Source organism: Hesperophylax consimilis, chromosome 6 (genome assembly GCF_061612785.1).
Source record: "Hesperophylax consimilis isolate HC1 chromosome 6, BYU_Hcon_1.0, whole genome shotgun sequence".
NCBI lineage: Eukaryota > Metazoa > Arthropoda > Insecta > Trichoptera > Limnephilidae > Hesperophylax > Hesperophylax consimilis.
The window spans coordinates 19,306,946-19,329,589 of NC_142841.1; the positions used below are offsets into that span (position 1 = coordinate 19,306,946).

Sequence of the window (22,644 nt, forward strand, 5' to 3'; positions counted from 1 at the left end):
CCCAGGATTAGGGACGTTTACTATGTTATTAAGACGGATATAGCGGACTTTGTTAAAAATTTTGTTGATTTGACAAATATCGATCGGTCGCGAAATGAAAATGTAAAAAATAAGTAATACCCATTATCAGCACTATCAGAGGAATATTTTTAATTGATTTACCAAATCAAATACGTAACACATAAGCAAATTGGTCAAATTTCGAAGCAATTCAGAGCAGACCGGGTAAATGACGTCACAAATGTCATCTGATGAAACGTGAAGTTAGCAACTAAACGCGAAATGCAAAAATGACCGTGTTTTGAGGATTGGAACAAAGTGGTGCCAGTCTAAAAAATCTTGCATGATTATTAATATGAGTAAATATTTTAACCGGAGCAGTACACGGCCCTTCTCACCGTATAGCTATACCAGCGCTGCAGCGGCGTATTAAGGAATCTTGATAAGTAAGACTGTGAAGATATAATATAAACTGATACACGCAGAAAAATTATCATAGCTGATTTATTGAAATGCTGTTAAAAACTTGATGACAATCCATTTCCTGATAAAATAACAGTCCATTCAGAATATACCGAAACAGGTGCCCTTATTCTGTTAAATATAATGACGAAACTTATATAAATATACTTAATAACTTGCAATTCAATACATAAGCAAGATACCAGAAAACTATTAAAATCCCAAAATTTAACACTAAGCTCATTCGAAATACCTATCTTTATCTAGGCATAATTTATTTTAATAACTTTCCATTAAATTTAAAAAAATATCAAAATTATTCAGGAATTTTATCTTACATTAAAAAATTACCTTAAACTATTATAAGTCCAAAATACGTTCACTACTTGTGATGTTTTGGACACTCACATAAAATAAACGATAAATAATAAACGAACGTGCTCAAAAAAATTTTTGTTTAGACAACGACGGAAGATTTATTGACAGACAGGCCTGGAGTAAACAGATTCCCACGGGAAAGGAGAGACCGGAGGGACAGTCGAGTCTGGAACTTGGGTGCATTGACAGCCCCGAGAAATGGATACAAATCAGAAGTGTTGTTTGAAATTACAGTTAATTATTGAATTCAAATGGTATTAGAGAATATTGCGGAATATTGAATTAAAGTGAAAGATTATTGATCCGGTGTTTGTGTGAAGTGAAAGTGGTTCGACTCAGTGAGAAAACAATTAATAATAATGACAATAATAATAATTGGATAATTTGTAGAGCGCCGTTTTGTAAAAACCCACCTCAGGGGCGCCAGGTGTTGTGCAATCGCGATTGTGTTATAAAGTTGTGTTGATTTAAACGTGATTTCGTATACAGTTCGAACTAGATTGCTTGTCTTAAAAACATGAAAATAATAAAAATAATGATTGCGTTTTTAAAACAGAGTGAATGTACTTAAAGGCGGGAAGTGTTTAATCGGGCTAGGTTATTGATTTGGCGAGATGGCATTCTATCCACGGAGACCGAAAACCAGAGGATCAAATAAATTATTAACTGTGGGTTCGAATCCTGACAGATTAGGGAGGTACAATTTTATTTACAGGAATATTTAATTACCCTTTTATAAGCGTAGGGAGGAGGTCGAAAATTAAAGTGATTTAGCTATATAGTGTAACCAGGTAAGCTTCACGCTGAGAATGAGAGGTGACTAACTGGGTGAGTTTTTATACTATTTATTAAATTTCAGAGGACCTTTTTAAAAGACGGATACAACCGAGGTACAGGAACTAAGTTTACGACACCTGCCGCCCAAATAATGTTATCATTAACAGGGATGTGCTAGGCGAACCGTCAATCAGCTGTGAGCGAGAGACGAGTCAACGACCTTTTCATATATAGGACAAGACGCAGGTACAGTCAGTCAAAGGGGAAGTTTTGCTAGCGTATGCCGTCCCAAATTGAAAGCGATCGGATGCAACCAGACGGAACAAAATGAAAACTTTTCTTCTGTTATTTGACTTTCTAATTTAATACTTTTCATCTATTGTTTGACTTTCTAAGTTACGAATTGGGATGCACAAAAACAAATCTAAAGTCAAAAGAGGGAGATGGTAATCTCCGAAATAAAACTACCAACCGAACAACTTTTCTCAACAGGTACCTTTCGAGAGGTAGGCAGCCTCTTTAAATTAAATGCAAAAATCAAACCAATTATCCGTTTATACCTACCTGAGAGGATAGGTATTCAGTAGGAGTTACCCATACCTAATACACGAGGATGCTAGTAACCTCATAAAATAATTACTAGAACCGAATATTAAAATACAGACAGTCCTCATCCTAAATTTGGCATTTCGAGTAGACCTTACATATATCTCACATGATAATTGGCTGAATGGGTAGGCACACAACCTATCGTTAAAAAGCAGGCTAAATGTCGACAAGATCGTCGTGTGTTATCTATGTATTGACCTAGAAAGGGATGTAAATCCCCGACGGCGTGGGAGTTACAATGTTTTCTAGAGGTGGCTCGTAACTTAGGACCTTACGTGTCACATTTTCGCGACTAGATTCGTGACAAGGGATGTCATGGCTTTCCCCTTCTACACTCAGTAAAGTAGGTTATCCTGGAGGTGTTTGAGATTGGGGCAATTCTGAAATTGGTGATGAGACCTGGTTTTCTTTATTCTGGCGTGAAGGTTGCCGATTTGGAACAAGGGGAGACCCGGCCGGTTGTGATATCCAGACACGCAGATATCGATCGCCTTGCTCAAATTATCATCCATCAGTTTTGTTTGGTAAGAGGAGGAGTCAATCTTAGCTTGAAAAAAATTCATTTCCTTTCCTCTCCTTCCCCTCCTAAAATATATACATGGATGGCGCCGACAACTAACACCATAAATTTATCGTATGTATATCACATATATAAATCTAACACTTTATTATATTCACATTACCCTACGATAGGTAGAATCGAGTAGCTAGTGGGGGGGGGGGGGGAGCAGGCGACTTAGAAGATAAGGTTTATAAAATGGTTTTAAAACACAGCGGTAATGGATTCAACTCACTCTATCTCAAAAGAACCAAGGGATACCACACATATATAGATAACTAGGTTTCTAAACCGAGAAACAAAAAACCAACACAACGTTCGGTGAAGCCTTTTTATACTGAACCGTCACGTGAAATGAGTACGTTCAAGGTCGTACGTCACGTAGACAAACTAGGATGTACACACTTGAAGGGGTGTGAAATAAAGAAAAGACGGCAGGGAGGACCTTCCTACCCCGGATATATATATAACCAAAGCCTTATGGAAAAGTTACCTACGGGACTTAAGGAAAATTTATCGTAGAAAGAAGAGAAGGAAAAGTTTGAAGTAGAAAGGGCAGATCATTACATACTTACATCTAGAAGTAATATTGTTTAAATATTGTGTTGTTTCTTAATAATTTATTTACCTTTATACTAACATGTACATAATAATTGAACTAGAATTCACTCACCAAACACAAGAGCATTGTCTCTTTATGGTGAGGAAAGGCTACTTTAATTTCTATTGTTTTATATCTTGTTTATATCCTGTATACTTATCTATGTAAAAAAAATTTTTTTTTCAAATATTATTAAAAAAAAAAAAAAAAAAACGCGTCAAAATTCGAATTTTTATGAACATGTCTTGCGCCGTCCTCAAAACTCACTCTAGTTTTCTAATAATTTGTGAAGAAAACTGTCCATTTATTCGTTTAAGCCCTGCAGTCCGTTTTTAATAGGAATAGAAGAAATTTGACCAAATTTTTAATAAATTAGCAATATTTTTAATCGGTATGTTTTGTCCTCGTATAAGTATGATGTGCGCGAGTTACTCCGAAGTAAGGTCATATTTTCCTTACCCTTAATGATTTTATTTGATGTCGTGATAGTAGGTATATATTGTATATGGGTCCATACATCAGCTTGGTTAAAATATTACTAAAAAATTAAGTCACTCCAATTGACTAATCAAAAATGAATGTCGGTGAAAATAGAATAGTTAAAACATGTTAAGGAGTAAGGTCATTTCCGATGTTGATTTCATCTGAATGATTACTTTTGTATATCATATATTTTTATCAATAAATTAATCGATCAAAATATGTCTAATGTATGACAGATTATGCATATAACCGTCAAGTGTTTGTTTGCGACTACATTTGAATAGAAAAATTTCACCAATTAACATACTGTTAATCTGCTGAAGTGAATGGTTTGCAGTTAAAGAGAAGTTTAAGGATTTCAAAAGAAACGCATCACGTTTAATGCCGCAGTAAATCTTTTTTATTCGTCAATCTTGAGAAATACAAAGCTCACAGTTAATCTCGTGAGCCTATTACTATAGATAATCGAAATTGAATTTCCACTAAACCACCATTTGCATTTTATCGCTCCTCTCTATGCAAGTTGTAATTTGTTAGATTGATTGAGAAACAGGGAGTTAAAACAATGCCATTATTATTTATTACACAGTTCTCGGAGAAGTTATATAGTTAATCAAGTATAACATCAAACGGTTGTTTGTGAAAAAAATCAAAATTGTTAATAACATGGTAATCGTTAAATTAATTTTTACGGCCATGATGGAAAACCGTTGTGAATGGAACATAAAAAATATTCAAAAGTGAGTTCTGGCGTCATTAAATTCGCACTGTTTTTCCTGACTAGCCACATCTATTTTATTTTCGCAGCGTCATTTCCATCAACGGAAATGCACGGCTATGAAATATTCATTTAAGTGTCAAAAAAACGGGATTGCAGGCCCATTGAATGAATATATACGTTTCCTGATAAACTTTTGGTAAAATACGAATGTTTTGTGACGATATCGAAACATGCATTTATAAAAATTTTAATATTTTCGCATTTCGTTATTATATACTATGGAGGCAAATACAGATGCATGAACACGTGTTCTTACGTATAGTAACTCACTAAAAATTCACCGGAAAATGGCCTGCAATCCTGTTTTAACCGAGTTACTAATAATTTGAAGAGATTCTTAGTAATCATTTTTTTTCCGTGTGAGAAAATGGATTTCTAAATAATTATTACAACGAAAATTTGGACGAAGCCAGCAATTTTTTTCCTTGTGAAAATGGCAGTAGGTATAGTAGGCAGTATAAATGTCGTAATGATAATTAATACCCATGTTAAACTGGGTGTGTTATTATTTATAAATTAATCTAGAGTGGCCATTCATTGTTAGGTGCACGAAACAAGTGTCTAACCTTGGATAAGTAGAAAACATACATAGAAATTAGCATAGTAATATCAAATAGACTATAATTAATCAGATCAGTTTATGTGGCTCTGTCATTTAACCACTGTATAAAAGTATTTGAAAATAATTGATGTTAAAACTTAGTTTATTTGTCAGGCAAATAGATAGGTAGGTATTTAGTTTTAGGTAATTGATTATTTGAGTTAAATCTTTCATTATGAATCGAAGAAAAAACGAAGAATCGTTAATTAATCAAAATGACGGATATTCTTTCAAAAAAATTCACATTTCATAAAATTATTTTACACATTGGAAAATTGTGAATAATTATATTGCTGTTGATGATATTTTATAATAAGCCATATTCTAAAACTTCCGGTAATTGTTTGGTTTCGGTTGCCTCCTTGTACCTTTTAAAATGTCTGCTCAGAAGATTCTCATTTCTGAGCACAAACTGCCTCCTGTTTTTAGTTTTAATATTCTTATTTCGTCCTGTCCTGCTGTTATTGTTATTCTAAGTTTTGTCATTTGTTTATCAGTTCTGTAAAATTTAGAACACGTTTTTTAGTAAGGGAGGAATGATATAACGTGTTTAAGGGATCGCGTTGGGCATATTTGTTTTGAAACATAGGTACTGTTATTAATTTATTTTGTGTTATTCTTGTATTTTGTATATGATCCACTACTGTTTTATGCTGATCAGATATATGTTGCAATTCAAGTTTTTGGCACAAAAGATCACTGAACCAGTTAAACCGATGATAGTAATGTATCGCTTTTGGTAAATAAATTACTGTACTTACTAGCAACTTTATCATTGCGTTTTGAATCATAATATGTACTTTTTTATGTAATATATAAAAACCAGCCAAAAATTCCGCGAGCCGAGCCACGAATTAAGGGAAAGGAACAAAGTTATACCATGTCGTACAGTCGACAGATCGATTAGTTTTTTAGACGTAGTTTTTGAAAATTTGTACGTTCTATTCCATGTTACAATCCACAATCCGTAATACACATCGTACTGGTTAATTTAACTAGTTCGATACTTGTACAATAACTGTTGTGATTCTCTCGATTATTATTGATGAAGCAAATCAATTACAGTTATTATTAATGGTAAAACAAGCAATACTTACTTTTATTGTTAATGCATGTCTGTGTTATTAAACATTCATACAAATGAATTTGTAAATTAATCATGAATGCTTCGATAGCGATATTTTAAAGAGGGAAATGTTTTTGATGAAAATGGCGGTCTAAACAAAAATAATTATTTTAATTCAAATAGTAATTGTTTAGAAAATGTGTCATGATATCATATCTTTAAAATTGTAGCTTTATTCCTGAAGTTGAATGTGAGATGAATTTATTTTAGAAACAAACATTCCCGAGTTCACGAATATTTTTTTTTTTTGGAAATAAAATAAATGTATTCTTCTGGTGTAGGCATTTAAAATAAACATAAATATCTCTAAATAATAAAAAAAATAATATCATCCGTGAAAAATTTTGTCAAAAACGCTAACCACATTTTTACTTAATTTTTTATTTCAATGATTGAATAATTGAGAGAATTCGATATTTAGAAAACACATTAGTTTTGTTTGGGAAAATTTGTAAGAAAACAGAACCTTCACTTTTATCTCGTTGATATAATAAAAAATAGTAAATAATTTTAAAATTTAAACCGACTATTACTTTTATTTTTAGGATTTTATTTATGGATTACAGTATAAATATTATATCGTCAAAAAATTATGTATTTCCGCATGATAGAAAAAAGATAAAAATACTTTTATAAAATGTGGACGCACGGTCATATGTATATATATACATATATATATATATATATATATATATATATATATATATATATATATATTTATTTTTTTTTGTGATATACAAATATATATTTCACTAGTAATAAGATAAAAGATATTATGATATGATTAATATTTATTATTTTTCAATGTTCTCCCATTATAAGCAATTGGCAATTGCTTGTGTGTATGGGATGAGGTATTATTTGTTTAGTTTCTTAGATTTTTATTTTATTTTTTAATTTTTTGTTTTTGTTTTTCTTTTATTTATTTACGTTTTTTTATTTAGTTTAGGTTTTCAGTATATTTTTTTAATTGTGTTTTGAATTCTTTGAAATTATCATTTAGTGATCTTATATTTTCTGGCAATTTATTGAAGAAATTTGTTCCTAAGTATTTGTAGTTTTTATACTGATAATATTTGAATTCTTCCTACTACCTTCTTTATAGATGGAAAAGATTGCTTGTCCAATGATGGAGGAGTTAGCCAGAAGAGGATTTAACCCATATCGCCTGATTGGGAACCTGATACATTTGTCTACTTTACTATAAATCTGTCAAACTCAAACTAGTTTCAGATGCAATAGCGTCATCTTATGCTGTGTATACATTTGTGAACCAAAGCGCGAGCTGAACTATGAATGACGAGCAAGGAACAAAGCAACCGCAAACAAATTGCGCGGTTCGCCTCTCATTTCGGTTCGCAGATTTATATGTAGTAATAGGCAATATAGCGACTAAAAGAGTACACAAAATGAATATCTAAAAAATTTAGGTATGTCGTACATTTTAAATTTCGATTATTTTCATTTTGGTTAGCCTACTCTAATCAAGATAACGGGTGTCTTGGAATGTTTTTCGTTCCGATCGATATTGCCAAATGAACCTGACTTTTTTGGCTTCAGAAATGCAAAATCAGATTGGCTACAGACTTGCTGGAAGGATGGATCCACTCAACACCCACGTAACCAGAGATGTGCAAAATGGGTACCCAAAACCATTTGAAATGCAAAATGGAAATGGGTAAAAACTTTTCCATTTGAAAATGCAAAATGCAAAATGGTTTTTAGAAAAGCATTTCAAATGCAAAATGCAAAATACCCATTTTCAAAATGCATTGAAAATGCAAAATGGTTTCTCAGGTAAAACAATTAAAATAATTATACAAGTTTTAAACAATTTTGTCATTTAATAATGGACATCAATGTAGAACAAACATATTACATGATAGTAAATCCAAAAACACCACGACTACAGATTATGAAACCACAAAAAATTTGCGCGGGACTAATGTTGCCAACGTAAAAACATAGAAACTGCCATCTAACATTTAATATTACAGCATCATGGCCCCATGTTCAGTATTTGAATCCGTATTTTTTGTAATGGTATCACTCAATTGACAAATGTAAATTTATCTCTCATAGCGAGGTTGAGGACCGACTGATATTTGGGGCTTATGAAAAAAAAATGAGTGGAGAAAGTAGGAAGAATGTTGCAAAAAAGCATTTAAAATGGAAAATGCATTGAGAAAAGCATTTAAAATGCAAAATGGTTTTTAGAAAAGCATTTAAAATGCAAAATGGAAAATACCCATTTTGCATTTTGCATTTCCATTTGAAATGGATTTATTTGAAATCACATCTCTGCACGTAACAAATGACTCGTCAGCTGCTTTTCACGATTCTGGAAGAGTTATTAGTCGCCGAGGTGACATCAACTAGCCACCGAAGAGCGCCTGCTGATTTTTTCCTATTTGAATGTTTTAAAGCGAAGAATCACAGACTATATCAATGCTATGCCAAGAAGCTCCAGTGAGTGATTGAAAAATTTAGTTCCGAGCTAAATGATTATGTAGAAGTGGATGGTGGTCATTTACCAATTGTTGTTTGTCATAAATAAAATTAAAAAACAGCTTTGTAATTTAACATTAATTAAAACGAATTTGAACCCATTATGTTGTTCTATTTTTAATTATCAAAAACAAAAAACAATCTTTGACACCCTTTATTCCGGACAGTGTGTTCCGCCACAAATTATAAAAAGCTACAGTTTTTTTTAAATAATTAATAATACTGAAATATATTTACAGACTTGATTTGGAATACTGATAAGCAAGCATAGCAAATAAATTAAGTTTATAAAAACTTCAAGCTGTCAATTTTTTTAAAAATATTTTTATTGGACCAAATTCTTATTTGTCAAAAAAGACTACAAATTGTAAATTTATGGTATACTTTAATAAATTAACTTATCTACTGCAGATGGTAAACTTTGATAAATATAAAAACTGGTTCACATTTTCAGTGTTAACAGCTAACAGGTTTGATGCTTTGTTTGCAATTTACGACGTTCAAAAAAGCCACAAAATTTAAAAAAAATTAACCATTCCATGAATAATTCTAATAACTTTGCAAGGGGAATAAAAAAACTTAAATACTAAACAGTATAACCTTAGTTGAAAACAAGGGCGATTTTAGACTTTTTGACCGACCGGTAAGATTGAAAAAATACGACTTTCTATTGAAAAGTCACAACAGTATCATAAAATAAAATTGACGCTAAAAAAGGACTGTTAGAGAATTCAATAAAACTACATTATCTACGCTACTATAATTTGTAGAATTCAGCAAAGTGGCGGTATAGATTACGCTTAATTCTATAAATGGAATCAATAAATATGTCAATAGTACTCCCAATCTTGTTGCCCAGACTTTGGTTAATGAGTGCGTGATAGTTGTGTGTACGCCAATAGTCTAGTTCTAGTAAACTGTGAACTTCATAATGTATATACCAACAACCAACTAGCTGATTGCCACAATATATATAAGTATAGCATGTATACGTGATTGTTGTTGATATGTTTACGATTCAGTAAATAGTGACACAAAGATCCCATAAGCAAAACTTGATGGGTAACTTTGCTTGATAGATTGATCAAGTAAAGTCAAACCGTGGTTTATACTGGTTAATTGGGTGACTTAGTGATACACGGGTAATACAACACTAACGAGGCGGCCTCACCGACCACAGAGGCAGTGTCGTGGTAAGGCGACCTAGAAACGGCCAGCAGACGTCGGTACACTAAACTATCTGGCACGATATCGTCCGTCGTCCACACACTATTCGTTCTACACTACACACTGTCCCAGTCTACAGTATCTATCCAGTCTACCTGTCTCACGGACTATTCAATGAGTTTTACTTTCCAAATTGTTGCATTTTCAGAAGCGAGCAATCATTCAAATGAGTATCATCTTGTTATAATGCTACTGGTTATAGATTGTAGATTCTGATACGGCGTTATCAATAAAACTGTTAGCTGGTTTAATGGACAATACAGAGACGACCTCCATCTGGGAACGTTTAGAGGCTATTGGCTTTGAGCCAAGCGGTTGCTGGTTAAAAATCAATTTATAATTACTAAATAATTTCCTTGTTGGGACACCACCATTTTAATAACCATGTTTGAAGAAACAGGTGGGTACCTACTTCCTAATCTACTTATTCTTCTTCTCTGACCCTTACATCCCTTCCTAATATATATTATATAGTCCCACTGAAGCGCGAAGTTGGAGTCTTATGTGGTATCATGTAAAATAATAAGTGTATTAAAAAAATCTACTAATCTTAGGATCTTAGTAATCATCGAAAAAACCTTGTAACATATTTATAGAATACAAGGCAAAATTATGAATCATTTAAAATATGGCCATTGCTCTAAGGTAAAAATAAAAATATAGAAGAGTAGTATAGTAGCAATGTATTCAATGTTTTCCTTAAAAATATTATCTGATAAAAAAATAAACATTTATTAATATATAAACTGTTTTACACCCTGATCATAAGATGCTTGTACTAAGCGAAACCGGTCAGTTAAATAGAATTAAATAAATAAACAAAGTAATTGTTTTATTTTCATTAATATGTCAAACTACAAAGTTACTTCTTTCTACAAAAAATAAATTAATTAATTAAAAATTCATTGCGAAATAGGAAACCATCATACCAATAACCTAATTGGGTTAGTTAACCCTCCAAGGCCGAGCTTGTTTATAAACAACACGTCTTTCGGGAATTGCAGTTTCATTGTATCTATTGTGCGTTCATGTTTATAGTTCACATTTTAATTTTATAGTCTTTAATATAATTTTTTATGTTAGCACTATTTTCCTTAAATTGAAAAACATTCAATGTGTAATTCATATCTGTTCAACTATATAAACATTATTTGTGGAAAATAATAATAATTACTTAAATTATCATAGTTTTCTTTTCTGATATAGTCGGTTTTTAATGTTTTTGTTTCAAATTTATGTCTTTTCTATCGTGCTTCTTATATTTTTGCAGTGTATTTATTTACGGTTTATAATTATAATATTTGGATGATTTGTATAGAGCCTTATTTGAGCAAAATCACCTCAAGGGCGCAATATATATTGCAATAAAAATTTTTTGTTTAGAAATAGTTAACGTACATACTATCGTTTTGGAATGCTGAAAAATATAAATAAACAAAATTTACAATTAGTTAGTGTGAGATTTTAAATTATGTTTTTGTTTCAAAAACAAATTTGGCTGTAGGAGGGTTAACATGTTGCATTCGAGCAGGTAGTTTCTGAATTCAATTAATTAGCCGCAATTTTTGTTGAGCACGCTGAAAAATAATGAATGTATTTATTAAAACAAGGTAAAAATAATAATTGCTAAATACATTTAATTAATTCACATTTATTTCCTGTCCCGGTAATACAAGAGATCCTGGATTCAATTCAATAGTTGTAACCGTTATATTTTTATCTTTATGTGTCTTGTTCTGTTTCATGTGTCGTTAGATTTATTAGTATTAAGTTCTTTTACATTTAATAAATTTCGCAATTAACAGCACTGAAATGTGATAAACAGATAATGATTTTAGAGAATTAAATATTATATGTAAAGTGTTTTGAGAATCATCATGTCGTAAGGTCAATTTACGATATTCAGTATCTCCGAGTTCATTTAAAATGGCATTTTAATGTTCTGTACAAAATTTATGCAATCTTTTCAAGGACGTATCAATTTATTGTTAAGTAATAGTAATACTTATCATTATTTATTTATTCCAGAATGTGGGGAGGTTTGTGCGATACAACACATCCCATAAAATATATACATTCACACGGGCATTAGCCTAGTATGTTAGTTAAAAAAATGTCAAAAAATGTAACATGTTAACATTTATTAAAACAAATATATATAAAAATAAAAATAACATAAGAAAGTGCAAATGATGGTGTATAAATATACTATATAAATCTACATATAAAATGTTAGTTGTGCAATAAATACAAGAAAAGTAAATAGAAATATAAAGCGAACATTATGAAAGATGTTAGTTCTGTAATTGATTGATAGCGGATAAAGTTCAATAAAGTCTTATAACAAGGGGATGCTTGCTAGTTTCGTATATAAGAGATATAACTAAAGAAGCTAACAGAGTGATACCTAATACCGCCTGGCACTCAACATCTGAAACATAGTATTACAAGAGAGTTTTTATGTGAATTCCGCACAAGATTTACAAAACTGACTGAAACCGGTGAAACTAATACATCCCCAATAATTGAGATTTTTGTAAGGCTGAAGAGGTGATTATGGAAGAGAAGGGAGATGAGAAAGATTCGAAGAGAAAGAAAGAAAGAAAGAAAGAAGAGAATTCGAATGGTGTACGGAGAAAAAAAGTATCGCTGATTTATTAAAATCCTGTTAAAACGAGACAGTAGGCCGTTTCCTAATAAAATGTTATTACTTTCCGAATATATGAAAACATGTGTTCATGCACCTGCGTTTCGATATAATGATTTTGATGAACACGAGTTCCGGAGTAGCTTAAATACATTAATTTTTTTAAATAAAAGTTTAACATGAAAACTCTTCTGAAATCGATTCATTCGTTAAGGGCATGCCATCCCGTTTTTTAAAATGATTACGAATAATTTGAAGAGATTCTTTATAAATTAGCAATAAATTTAAATCAGTAAGTTTTCTAGGTGTGGTTTTTCACCAGAACGATAATGAGGGCATCTGCCGCTTTCATTTAGAAGAACATTTTAAAACTTTATCTAAACCACAGATGAAGTAACTTAAGGTGCAGAAATACAATATGATTCGGATCGGATAATATAAAGACTGAAAACACAAAACGTATTAGGATAAGATGAACCAAAAATGGATAAACGATAAACAAAAGAATGTCAGTGGAATGAGACTGCACTTTAACAATGTTTCTACATTTTTAGCTGATTAATAATGAATTCATAGTAATTCATCGTGCGGCAGAAAACTAGGTTCTTCGTTTATCCGCCTTTGCCGGATTAGTAGGTACTGGCGGTTAGTCGGAAAATTTAATGGGAACATTTTAATGTTAATGCCGAGATGCCATTTACGTGTTGCGCAAATACAATTTTGTACATAGATTCATAAATTAAGAAGAGTTAATGCAATTCGCTGTCGGTTATATCGTAATCACATTTGAAGAATATTTACCACTTAATGATTACTGCAATTTTCAAACAAAAAATACTTTAATAAAGCTGTGGCGGATTTTTTATAGTAAGTGCATCATTTAATGTTGAATGCATTTAATGAAACCTTGAATGTATGTGCAGATAAAGAAGAATATACAAAAAGGAACCTGAATTGCAAATAAAAATGAATCAACAAATAATTGATATTTAAGTTTTATTATGTGCGTAGAATTACTAAATCGTCATTCAAAAACTATTAACACCGTAAGAGACTTAAACGCCCTGTGATTGGTCGGCGGGTTCTGACATATCCTACACGGCTCAGTCCTCAACGAGTCAGTCGGCTACGTGCATTAGAATGTTGAAAATTTGTGCTAAGTTCGGCTGAGTAGACTGGCACAGGGTGGTATATAAATTATTTCAAAAGATTTAACGTTTTCTGGAAATTTTGTTAAATATATTAATTGGGATTTGTTGAAATCATACCGACTCGAGTTACCCGACAAAATCGAGGTACGTGTGACGTCACGAATACCCCATCAGATTTCAATCGTTCCGGCGGGCTTTGAAAAGAGCAAAGTTTGAAAATTATTTCTGCGAAATCTACAATTGCAAAAAAAGGTTTTTAAGTTGAAAGGTGAACATGAAGACTAATGACGACAGTTAATTAACTCCAATCTGGAGCTTTTCCATAGAATAAGAATATTTAAAAAAAAATATGTATAAACTACCCGATGGCTTTAAAAAATATTTTAATAAGCACGTATATAAATTAATTATTTACCAGTTTTTAAATGCTACTCATACGATTTGACAGCAAAAGTTATCATTTTAGTTAAACGAATCTATTATTCAATTATCTTTATCTACGTCCCCTTTCTAATTCATTGTGCAGTTTCTATTTAAGTCTTGCAATTAACACTAGTCAAAGTCTATTAAAAACTAATTTCTTAACTAGAATTTTCCTCAAGATACATAAAATTTAAGTGTATCTATTACAATGCAATAACATTGACAAGCAACAGCAATCATCGTTATTAGAAAGTTAAGGAATTTATGATTTTATTAGATGCTCCAATACCGACAAGTCTCATCGTGTATTTGAAATTTAAACAAACTAGAGAAAATAAAAAATAGTAGGTAGAGCTTGAAAATAAAACTAAAAAGATTTGATAAAATTTACTAATGCTGCATTTAAATATTGTTTAGGGTGAAAAAACAACTTTGGTAAAACGACCGGTCAGGGACTGAGTTGGCATCGTTTTTGGGTTCCAGCCAGACGTAGTGTGTTCAATTCCTCGGCTGACTAAGTCCGCCATCACAACACAAGCAAAATTTTCCGCTTACGGTGGTGGCAGTAGGAGATTTTCAAATATTGTGAGGTTATTCGTAACGTTTATGTAGATGTTTGTTTTTTTTGTTTTGTCCGTTCGTGTAACTCTGGTTCAACGAACTCGGATTGGCTTAGAATTAAAGGGTTATTAAAAAAATGGAACAGATTGTGTGCATAATTCTGATAATGATAAAATACCTACCAAAAATACAATATTTTTTACAACAAAAAACGGGAACTGATTTTTCAAGAATTCAGATTATCCTTATTCACGTTTTTTTTTATATTCGCTCCACACCATTCTCGTGTTATGAAATCCGCCATGCAAATATTTTTGATAACAATAATACCGTGCCTCGAAGAAGTCTATGCAGTGAGGATATATGGCCTAATAACACAATACGACATACTTATATATGTAGTACGGTATATCTACTTTCATATTATAGAACTCTTGAAATTCTATTAAAGAAAGTGTCTCCGTAGGGGTATTTATAGAGGACATACGGCCGTAGGTATTCCAAAAGTCGATATACTGATATATGCTTGCCCCGTGAGAGGAAATCCGTTATAAATATTTATACTAACGATAATGTCGTGTCCCCAAGGAGTGTGCAGTGAGAATGTAGTCTGTTTATATATACTTGCATAAAATATAAGTGTCTCCGAACGGGTATGCAGACAGGTATAACAGGTATAATAGACCGTATAACAAAAGTCCATCACTTACTATCAATAGTTGTTAGAACCTCCTACACGGTGATGATTCGCCTTGCGTCCTTTGATTCGGGCACAAAATACCGACATGGAACCGAACCACTAGGTTTCTCGCCAATAGGGTAAAGCAGACATGTAAGATTGTATAACCCAGTACAATTCCTGAACATGTTGTTATTATTTTTAGATACAAGATGAACCGCTGGAAATATTGTAAGCATTGACGATTTGGCAATTTTTGTCATCACAAACTATATACATATGTAGTATTACGTATAGAATGAGTACATATTTTAAAAAATATATCTTATACGTATATTACATAAAACGATTGTCGCGCAGGTGGTAAATCGATTGACATAGTAGTTTCTATCCGGATTCCGGATGTCATTACAAGTACCTTGTCCGATTTGAATTTAATTATTATTGTATGTCGTACCTGATCGTACGTACATTCGAGTGGACACTCGCCAGGCATGTTAGAAGTGTGACAAACTGCTTGTTCGTTTTTACATCCAACAACAAAACGCTTTGTGATTGTTCCGAATTGTTATCATCGGGAATTCACACTAAAGGATGGATTGTGGTATTTTGTCGTTGGCGTTGATTTGGGTACAAAAGCTGAACAGGCCATGCAAATCGGATTGGCAAAAATTCAACGCCGTTGCTCTCGTGGACATTTTTTTATAATTTAAAAACAATTGATAGTGGATTGCACGATGTCGTTTTTTTCATCACATTGGAGCAGAAATTTATCAAACTGCCAAATCTCTCACAAATCATTTTAATATTGTGTCTAATTTCGGCTTGCAAAGTTGTTTTTTCACGTATTATGGAGATTCGAGATGATAAAAAAGATAAGACATGCCACCAAATTGTTTGTTCTACATATGTTTTATTTAAATCTCGGGAAAAACCGGGTAGATACTAAAGCTGGTGTCTAGTAAAGCTTAGATTATTTAAGTTTTATTGATATGGGCCGTAAAAATGTTAATTATCAATACATAATAGTAGATAGTTAAATTGATATTTTAATATGCAATTGGGTTATCAATGGCTTACAATGATAGAAATCACTTGGAAATTTGATATACAATTGGGTTATCAATGGCTTACAATGATAGAAATCGCTTAGAAATTTAATATACAATTGGGTTATCAATGGCTTACAATGATAGAAACACATGGAAATTTAATATTCAATTGGGTTATCAATGGCTTACAATTATTATTATTTATTGATACATTACTCTACAGTACTTTACATTTCAATTCAGCAACGTTGGCCTCACTGGGTTGTTCACCCGTGCTGAGGCCCCCATTTTAAAATATACGAGTTTATACATTTAAACAAAAAACAACATTAAAATAAAGATAAATTTACATCAAAAATAAAGATTAGAAATCAAAATCCAATTCTCACACCAAAATAAAAACATTAGAAGAGAATGGAAATCAGCATTTACAATGATCTATGTGCTTGTGCGTGCCGCTTGCCTTATACATTTTTTTTGTGTTGCGTGTATATGTTTTATTCTCTTATGTTATAGAATTTTGGAAATATTGTCTTTTTTGTTCTTTAATCCATTTTTTTATTTTGTGTTTGAATTTATTTTTATTTTCCTCAATTTTTGTTTCAAGTGGAAGATATAATAATAGATATATAAGAATGATAGAAATCACTTGGAAATTTCATAACAAATTCAAATTTATCAAGTTTCATAGATTATTTGTGTGTTAAGCCTGTGACAGAACACGCTATATTTTCTTGGCTTAGCCTATTTAAGCATATCGCTCGCCATACATTCCCATTGGTAGTGTATGGCGAGCGATATGCTGAAATAGCCCAAGCCGTGATGTTTATAGCGTAATGTGTCGCCTACCTAAATCATAAGATGTGATGTTTACCTGATTTCTGAATTGTACGTATATTTATCAAGCTGATTTACTTTGTATTCTTATTCCAAGAGGTGTGCACAGAAATAACTTTATTTCTCTGATTAACTAATTTTAAATTTTCATTATTTGATAATTTCTGAGCAAACCAGATACATTTATGAAACTTTTCAAGATTGGCAAAAAAATTAAATCTTGATGAATAATAACTATGTATAATTATTTATATAGCGCAGTTTTGTGATATTTCATCTTATTAATCGTACCACTGTCGTCATGTTATTTCAATAAGGAGACACTGCGTATCATTTATAATTATTTGAAACATTTCACAGCAAAGCGTGTGATATATTATCACACTGATATCGGATGTAATGATATTTTACATAATTACGGAAGCGTACCTGTAAAATGGAAATAACTTGGATCCATTAATGATCAATTCACTTTTAACAAACTTCCTTATTGTAATGTCGTATAAATTCTTATAATTTTAAAAATTATGCAATTCAACCGGATCTCTCTCCATTACTCGCATAACGATATTATTCTAGTGCAAAATTCAACGCATGTCAGGAAATATTTAATATTTTAATTAATTTATTAATCTAGTTTCGTCTGTCTGTGTTATTACATTTCCCCCTATCAACATATTTCGCATAGGTTTTGTGATTTAAGGAATTATTTTTTTACTATCAAGCAGCAAACAAGAGAGAAAATGCGAAAGAAAATTGTTTGGATTATTTTCGATTGAAATAATTTCAGGGTTTTTTACTGCTAGGTATCCGAAATTATTTAGAAATGTTTGTTAGGATAGTTACGTTTAGGTTAGGTTGCGCGATCGAGATGAAATATCACACAAGGAAATTGTATTATTACATTTATTCGTATAGGTTAGCATTTGAAATAACATGAAATAATAATTAACGAATAAACTAAACTAAAGTTTTTAGTATAATTCTTGATTTTGACTAAATAATTCTAATACAATTATTGAGTCCGAATAATACTTAACCACCACATAACACATAACCCAACATTTTCAAAACAATTCCAGGTAGTAAGTACCACATAACCCAGCAATTTCAATACGATTCCGGGTGGTAAGTACCACATAACCCAGCATTTTCAAAACAATTCCAGGTAGTCAGGACCACATAACCCAATGTAAGTTTAAAAATAAAATTCCGGATTGTGCAGAAGTATCTACCGGATGCAATTTTTTCAATACGACATGTAAATAATAGATGTATATCTACTCTTATTCTGAAAGCAAAATACACATATATGTATATAATTTTTTTTGTTTTCATATATATATATTTATTTCAAACAACATAAAAAATCAAAATAATATCAGCAACCGTATTGCCCGCTTTATTTATGAAACATCAATGAGATAACAAAGGATGATTGTTCGTTAGTATAATAAACAAATAATATTGTGCATTCAATTCCGTAACTATAAAAAAGCAATCAATATCGACTGAAATTTGTATTGTATTATATGTATTTTGTATAAAACTAAAAAATTCTGTAAAAAATGTACAATGCAGTTGGAACTCTGATTTTGACCTTCGGATATTTAATACCCGTGCTTTCACTTATCGTCATATGTTTCGATTGTGAAAATCTTAGTTTAGGAAAATCTTATAAGATTAACGACTAATGACTTAACGATAAAACTTTGGACTGCGTCATTGGTAGAAGGTATACTTATTCAATATACATAATATTATTATCACGGTTGGCGAGTCTAACGAATGTGAAAGTCTTAGCGGTAGCAAGTTTTCTAGAGACGATAATAGTGACGTTTTGGCGAAATACGCGTAATTTTTGTGGCATTTTTGGGAAAAGCGGTGATTTTTATGTGAACTCTTTTATATATTATAATAAAAAATGGCAAACCGCCGTTTTCCTTAATTGAAAAATAAATTACTATTACTAATTTTAAGGCTACAAAAATTGGACAAATAATTATTTTGAATATGTATTACTTTCTTATTATAAAATCCCAGAAAATAGCGTTAAAAACACAAAAAATTGCGTTTTTTGCCCAACAACTGCGAATTTGTAGTTATTCTCGTGAAACTTGCAAATTCGCTTTTATGGCATAAAAAATAGGACAGTATCAATTACAAAATTTTCTAAGAATTAAATATTGACATTTTTTAAAATTGAATTATACATATACCCCTCTTACTAATAAACGTGTTTCAAAATTAACACAACTGATAAACAACCATTCACCCTACATAAATGATTGTTTATCCGTTGTTTTAAATCTCTAGTTTTTCAAAAGCAGTGATCTTTTAACAGATCATCACGCCTTCAGTTGGAATTGGGGCATAATCAGTTATTTACAGTTAAGGCGCTAATTAGGGGATATTCCATTAAAACACTAATCATTGCTTAGTACGCCTTACAATAAATTATTAATTACCATGACTTGCATAAAATAATAATGGCTTCCTGAATTAGCGTAATATTTTTGTAAAATATTTAGCTGTTAGTTATGTGGTCTAGATCTCTAGATATACAAGTTTTTCATCGAATCTAGAAGGCAATTTACTGTTTCGTGATCAATAGATTCTAAGAAAATTTTCGTTTTGACTTGACTAAATACTAAATTAAAAATTCTGTGGGCAAAACAGAACTAACTAACCAGCACCTCAGGGATTGACAGATATGATGTAATATCACATTACTCCATCCAGACACATACCTACACCATAATATTCTGCACTCCTTTATTAAAAAACCTTTTTTTAAATTTAAACCCTCGTGTATTTTTGTGAAGGTACTCAATTTACACACTACAGACTACTGGATTCATAAAAGTAATTCTATCTCATTTTGTATTTTGATCTACTAGTTTACTACACATGACCAAACATATATTCCAAAAAGTTGTCGACTGTAAAATTTTGCATGTTTGCAAAACATTTGTCAAAGTTGGTGAATTGAAAATATACTTTATCGTTTGTGTAATTAAATATGTTTTTTTTTACTTTCGTGGGAAGTGTTATTTCTACAGTTTACGAAAAAAAATCGATAAGCGAAAAAACAATCATAAAAATATGCTTTTTTTAAATCAGAATTTTTATACTTATAATTGCACATGTCAGTTAGTAAAATTTTAAAATCGAAATTGTTTTACCTACTTTCATTACAGTGATTCATTTGTGTATGCATTTGAAGATTAATGTCATTCGGGAATATTTCTAAATAAATCCAAAATCTCAAAATACTCGAGAATTTAATCGATTGTAGAACTAAACATGATTAAACTTTCGTAATCTTATCGATTATGCTTGCAGCGGATGACCGATCCTGATAACTATCAGTGCGTATGTAATCCATTTGTTGGCACGTGAACGACAAGTTTTGAAATATTTATCAGATTATTTGGTGATGCAAGGAAAATCGAAAGTTCAAGAACGCTGTAGCGTAATGAGATAAAAATTTCATTTGTGTTTTGCAAACACGATGTTGTTGAATTCTTACAAAACGAAGATGGAAATAATTGCATCAAACACAAGCACGTCGTGTGTTTGTCTGATAACTGACAAACAAGAATATAAATACAATTCTGGAGACGTGGATTCATTGAACTCTTTTACAATACATTATCGAGAGAAAACGGGCGAGACTTTGTAAATTACAACTTGTTTATTTATTTGTACAAATCATTTAAAGCTCAGCAACTTTTAATTATCTACATATGTCGTAGAATTTGGATGTTGAAACTTTATAAAATGTTAACGAGTTATCAATAAATAGTTAGTTTTTTGGTATTAAAGATCACAACATTATAATGTCATTTTCTTGGTCTTTTTGCTCGACTATGAACTAGATTCGTTGAACGTGTGTCTCGTGGTAGCATTTTTGCCTGTGAACTTAAAATCAGACCTCAATTCAGTTACCGGCTTCGTAAAATAGCTGTTTCAAAACCGAAAGTAGTTTTACATTAAACAACTTTAATGCAGTTAATTTTGTTCGTGTCGATATAGTATTATGAACTTTGATAATTTTGAATAGTGACATGCAAGTGGTTATGAGTGAAATGCATTAAAACAAATATGTGCAATAATCGTGGCGCCGGCAATATTCCGTGAAAGTTCTAACATAAATAAATGCATGAGAACAATGGCTGAAAATAAAACATGCTCGTTAAAGGTAACCATCAATTACATGTATAAAACGACAAACCGTTGCAACGACTGATTCACACGTGAACAGAGAACATTCAACGTCCCATCACGTCTCCTCACTATTTTCGCAAGCGCACCGTAATATCCGCTGCGCTTTGAATGCAAATATATGGTAAGAAATCACAAACAATAAATTCATACGAACATTCAAGACTACAGATCTAGTCTGTCCCGCGGTCTGATTGCGACTGCCTGTGGCATCAAAGTCTGTTCACCGCCCAAGTCCTCTTATCCACTCAATCACTGAACACTAACAACAACAACGCTGCGAACATACGTCACAATCGGTACGCGTCACGGGCACACTGTATGTACACTGTACACTGAACACACTGACGGAAGACAGAAGAAAGCGTCCACTGGTTTGTTAAGTAAATAATTTCACATGGAATTCATAACACGATGGACCGTTATACATGGCATGGAGAACGGAGAACGTTCGGTTGTGAGGCGCGCGGACCGAGTGTCCTTCCGCGCGACTGTTTAGTCGGTTGCTGCTTGACTTTTGCCGTCGGCAGCAGCCAGTTGCTTGGAGTGGTACAGTACTAGCGGCAGTGGTAAGTGGTACCGCGGAGCGTGGCATGGCACGCCCGGGGTGGGGACCTGAAACCGTGCCACCAAACCCGATCATTTCTCAATGAAAACACCGAAGAAATTGCAGGTTGCGCTGGACTGCACTACAAGGACGGCTCCAGAGCGGCTATCCATGCGCGTTGATCTGCCGAGGAATGTTGAACGGACGCCGGACGTAGTAAAATGATGATCTGCCCAATGCCGAGAAAAAAAATAAGGCACAATGTAGAATGAGGGTCTCCAAAAATAAAAGTCGTTTATAAAGTCGCCTTATCCTCTTATTTATAATTTTATTAAAAAAACGCAGTGTGACCCAAACAGCTACCTTCTGTTTTAACGTGACATTATTCTGTGAGCAGTGGCGTACTAA

At 32.1% G+C, this 22,644-nt stretch overlaps 1 protein-coding gene across 2 annotated transcripts in view; it reads right to left on the bottom strand.

Annotated features, from left to right (window-relative positions):
- LOC149423015 (uncharacterized) overlaps positions 1-22,134 on the bottom strand; it is a 380,033-nt gene extending 357,899 nt beyond the window's left edge. The window contains exon 1 of one of the 2 annotated variants that reach the window (XM_089632432.1): positions 21,847-22,134. The gene's annotated coding sequence lies outside the window, so the exon portion shown is untranslated. Of the gene's footprint in view, positions 1-21,699 lie in introns of both variants that reach the window. The other variant, XM_089632431.1, reaches the window with a different exon arrangement.
- Between the last annotated feature and the right edge of the window lie 510 nt (positions 22,135-22,644).